Source organism: Bubalus bubalis, chromosome 3 (genome assembly GCF_019923935.1).
Source record: "Bubalus bubalis isolate 160015118507 breed Murrah chromosome 3, NDDB_SH_1, whole genome shotgun sequence".
Taxonomy (NCBI): domain Eukaryota; kingdom Metazoa; phylum Chordata; class Mammalia; order Artiodactyla; family Bovidae; genus Bubalus; species Bubalus bubalis.
The window spans coordinates 144,957,037-144,962,635 of NC_059159.1; positions in this window are offsets into that span (position 1 = coordinate 144,957,037).

The window sequence follows — 5,599 nt, forward strand, 5'->3', positions numbered from 1 at the left end:
GACCTCAGATCAGACCCTAGTGTTGTAGATTTTAAAAACAATAATCCCGAAGGTAACTTGGGTATTTTGGTTATGTTCATTTCTTCCCACCAAACAGTAATAATAGTAATAATAATGGGATAATGGAATGTTGGAGTGAAGGTGGGATAGAGAAGAGAATTCTGGTTGAGGCATATGATCAAGTGTGACTAAGGATGCTTTCACCCCAAAGCCAAAGAGGCTTGTGCTTAAGGAACTGAGTGAGAAATGCCAAACTCTTTCACATTACCTTTACCTTGTAAAACATGCTTAAATGCCTTTCACGTACTCTCAGATATTCAATATGTCAATAGAGTAGAAGTTAGTAATTTGAAAAAAAATGGAAAATTATTCTTAAAGATCAGTACATTCATGAGCTCCTTGGCTAAATGCTTCTACCAAGGGTGAATGAAAGTACATGCTCATTATTAGCTTTTTAAATCTAGGTTTTATTTTGTGATAGTGGCTTGTCACTTCCAAGAATTTTTAGTAAGGAATTCTTTTTCTTTTGTTTTATTGCATATGACCTGAACTTCCCAGGTGGCTCAGTGGGTAAAGAATGCGCCTGCACTGTTGATACAAAAGAGACACAGGTTCCATCCCTGGGTCAGGAAGACCCCCTGAAGGAGAGGGATGCTGAAGCAGAAACTCCAATACCTTGGCCACCTGATGCAAAGACCTGACTCATTGGAAAAGACCCTGATGCTGGGAAAGATTGAGGGCAGAAGGAGAAGGGCACCACAGAGAACGAGATGGTTGGATGGCATCACCAACTTGGACACGAGTTTGAGCAAGCTCCGGGAGTTGGTGAAGGACATGGAAGCCTGGCATGCTGCAGTCCATGTGGTTGCAGACATGGCTAAGTGACTGAACAACAACACCAACATACTCTCCAGCAAGAAATGACATGTTTAGGACAACTGGAGATATTTGTATATGGACTGGGCAGTATGTGATATTAGGGAAATACTGTTATATGTTTGGGATATGATAATAATATGGCTATGTAGGATAATGATCTTATTCTGGTGGTACAGACTGAATTGTATCTCCCAAAAATTCGTATTTTGAACAACGTGATGGTATTAGGAGATGCGGCCTTTGGGAGGTTATTATATTTAGATGAAGTCAAGAGGGTATGGCCTGCATGTTGTGATTAGCACTCTAATAAGAAGAGGAAAAGAGTGAGGACACATCTAGAAGATAGTTGTCAACAAACCAGGAAGGGAGTCATCGTCAGCAATCGACTCCAGCAGCACCTTGGACCTCCAGGAGGTAGCAGTGAGCTGTGGCTTGAAGCAAGATCTTAGTTCCCTGCCCAAGAATTGAACCTGAGTTCAGTTCAGTCACTCAGTTGTGTCCGACTCTGCAACCTCATGGACTACAGCACGCTAGGCTTTCCTGTCCATCACCAACTCCTGAAGCTTGCTCAAACTCATGTCCATCAAGTCGGTGATGGCATCCCACCTCTGTCATTCCCTTCTCCTGCCTTCAATCTTTCCCAGCATCAGGCTCTTTTCCAATGAGTCGGTTCTTTGCATCAGGTGAATCCCATCCATAAGTCAGTTCTTTGCATCAGAACCTTAGTAGCCTGGGTGAAAACCAGGAATCCTAGCCTCTAGCCCTCCAGGGGCTAGAGGCTAGAAGATAAGTTGTCCTCACTCTTGCCCTCATTGAAAACTGAATTTATCAAGGAGGCAAAACCTGTACAAACAGGTACAAAGTTTATTACTAGAGACACAGCACAATAAGTGGATAGCACCTAGAGAAACTATTTATTTAAGACAGAAGGGAGTGGAGACAGACACTCCGAGAAGAAAGTTTGTGGGAGTCCTCCCTAATGAGGAGGAGTACACCAGAGAGGTGATCCAAGTGACTTATACAGGGCAATTCTTCCTGATCTTTGTTTACCTTTGGTCAATTATCTCATTTCTTTTCCATATCTGACCTGTCCTAGGGTTCTCCCCAACATGCATGTGCATCTTTTTGCCAACATGGATTCCAGTAGAGAAGCCTTGGGGAGGTTGATGTCACCTATTATGGGGAGGCACCCTCCGCATCTCTGAAAACTCCCCCAAGGAGTTTTTCTGCATATATGTAGTCAGGGAGATCTCCTTGTCCTCAAGACTGAGAAATATGTGGTCTCTTTATCTTTTGTCCATGCAGGATTCAGCTCCTCCTTGCTCCTGCCATTCTTTGCCTTGAGTATCTGTCCACAAGGGACAGATTCCAGCTGCTCAGCCTGGGGTCTATCTATCTCCTGCCTCACCTTGATCTTGGACTTCTCAGGTTCTGGAAATAATAGAAATAATTGTCTGTTGTATAAACCACTCAGACTGTGGTATTTTTGTTATAGCAGTCCAAGCCAGCTAATACATCCAGTAAGATACATACTGAAGAACTTATGGATAAAGTGTCAGAGTGTAACCATTTAAATGGTTCTGTAATTGTGTACCCTATATCACCTTCTGGGAGAAGGCAGTGGCACCCCACTCCAGTACTCTTGCCTAGAGAATCCCATGGACGGAGGAGCCTGGTAGGCTGCAGTCCATGGGGTCGCGAAGAGTTGGACACGACTGAGTGACTTCACTTTCACTTTTCACTTTCATGCATTGGAGGAGGAAAGGGCAACCCACTCCAGTGTTCTTGCCTGGAGAATCCCATGGACCAGGGAGCCTGGTGGGCTGCCATCTCTGGGGTCGCACAGAGTCAGACACAACTGAAGTGACTTAGCATAGCATAGCATATCACCTTCTATCTGCCTGTCCTTCTATCTATGCAGCAACTATGGCAAAGTAATAAAAATTGTTAAATCCAGGTAATGGTTACTTGTTTTTTCATTGTCTTTCTACTTTTTTCTGTTTGAAATTTTTATAATCAAAGTCAATTTTTCTTTATATTCCTATATACTTTTTAATTCTTACTATGATTTTTCCTGGAATAGCATTCAGTTGCTAGACTAGTTTGAGGAAAATGTATATATTCACAGCATTGAATTTCTTTAATTAATGGTAAAGGTATAATTTTCAATTTATTTATGTCTTTTTATGCCCTTCAGTAAGTAAACCATCATAGGTTTACTAGGAGGCATTGCATGATTTTGCTGCAATTGTGAAAGGGCCTTTTTTACTTTTACATAATTTCTGCTTGGTCTTTGCTGATGGATAGGGAAGCTTACTGACTTTATGTATTGGTCTTGTGGGCTTCCCAGGTGGCACTAATGGTAAAGAACCCACCTACCAATGCAGAAGACATAAGAGATGAGGTTTTGATTCCTGGGTTGGGAAGATTCCGTGGAGGAGGGCATGACAACCCATTTCAGTATGCTTCCCTGGAGAATCCCATGGACAGAGGAGCCTGGCAAGCTACAGTCCATAGTGTCACAAACAGTTGGACACAACTGAAGTGACTTAGCACACAGCACATTGTTCTTTTATCCTATGATTGGTACTAAAAGGTATAGCCTATATTTATACTAAGAAATACAAATTTTTTCTCATTAAATATATACATCTCAAGCTTCTTTTGTTCACCAGGGAGACAGCATTTTAAATTATTTTCCAGACTAATTTTAGTTCCTTCTCCTGGCTTCTCACAAGGCCCAGAGGTCTACTGGTGCAAAAGAAATTACACCTATTACAATCTGACCAAAAAGGAAAACCAACTATATCTGGGAGACTCTTGTTTATACCAAGGCCAAACAACTCTATTTTAGCCCCATCTTTGGGCAATGCAGTCTCTCATCATCTCATTTTTGTAATTGTAAAGGAGGCTTTCTGAGGATTTATTAATCTTATGTTGAGAGTAAACTCTGGGGGTATGGTCGGTAAAATTGTGATTTCAGCTACAGAAATTTCCTGCTGTATTTATTTCAGATAGGCTTTTAAAAGGAGAAGGCAATGGCACCCCCACTCCAGTATTCTTGCCTGGAAAATCCCATGGACAGAGGAGCCTCGTAAGCTGCAGTCCATGGAGTTGCAAAGAATTGGACACGACTGAGCGACTTCACTTTCACTTTTCACTTTCATGCATTGGAGAAGGAAATGGCAACCCACTCCAGTGTTCTTGCCTGGAGAATCCCAGGGACAACGGAGCCTGGTGGGCTGCCCTCTATGGGGTCGCACAGAGTCGGACACAACAAGTGACTTAGCAGCAGCAGCAGGCTTTAAAAATAAAAAATCAAGGTGTAATTCAGTTCAGTCGCTCAGTTGTGTCCGACTCTTTGCGACCCAGTGAATCGCAGCACGCCAGGCCTCCCTGTCCATCACCAACTCCCGGAGTTCACCCAAAACCATGTCCATCGAGTCGGTGATGCCATCCAGCCATCTCATCCTCTGTCGTTCCCTTGTCCTCCTGCCCCAATCCTTCCCAGCATTAGGGTCTTTTCCAATGAGTCAACTCTTTGCATGAGGTGGCCAAAGTATTGGAGTTTCAGCTTCAATATCAACATACAATAAAAGCAAAGATTTTAGGTATTAGTTCAGTCAGTTTTAAAATTATATACACCTGTGTAACTGAGGCAAGAGGTAGTACCCCTGATCTCACCCTTGTCCAGTGTAGATACTCCAAGAGGAAAATAGCCAGGACAATTGAGGGAGGAGGCTGAGCCTTGCCCAGGTAGAAGATATAAGACCACATATTTCTCATTCTTGAAGTCAGGAGACCTCCTCGACCACACATGTGCAGAAAGGCTGTGCTATGCTTAGTCACTCAGTCGTGTCCGACTTTGTGACCCCATGGACTGCAGCTACCTGGAGGTCAAAGGAGAGTGATGTCAAGAGATGCTCTGCCCATATGCCTCTTAGGTAGAATTCGTCTTGGCTAAGAGATGTGTGTGCACACATGGGAGGATGCTGAGATATACCAAATATGGACTCTGAACCAGGCAAGTCAAAATGACTGGCCAAAGGAAACCCAGAAGAAACACCCCATAAAAGTAATTTAAGCTACCACGAGGGCGCCACTCTCTCTGAGCCCACCGGTGTGTCTATCCACTACATGTATCTCTTTTTCCTCCTAATAAATCCTTTACTTGTTTTACTACTTTCCATCTTTTGTGGGAATACTTTTTCTGGAAAACCAACAAGCCAGGGCCTTGTCATTGACCACTGTCTAGTGGCTAGGATTTGGTGCTCTCACTGCCGTGACCTGACCTCAATCTCTGACAAGGAACAAAAGCCGCCTTCAAGCCACTGCAGGCTGAGGTCACCTTAGGTCATAACAATCACCCAAAACAAGATACAGAATCATGGGCCCTTTAAAAATACCATTCATGCAAAGACGAGCATTGTACCTGGTGTCAGGCCTTTATCTTGACCATCCCCTTGCCATTCCAATTCATCCCCCACTCTTCCATTGTCCCTGCTTGCTGCTCTCCATCGTCTCTGACACTCTTGGTGCCATGCCTCAGTTTCTGAAACTTTCCTCCTGTTCTCTCACCCTGACTGAGCTGGATGGTCTCTGCTTCCTGGAGTTTTGGTACTTTTCCTCACTGTAGGACTTGGCTGTTCTCTGCTGGACTCTGCAAAATTTGCTGCAGAGCCAAGTTGTCCCTGCCTTTGGCCCCAGCTGCTGGGCCAAG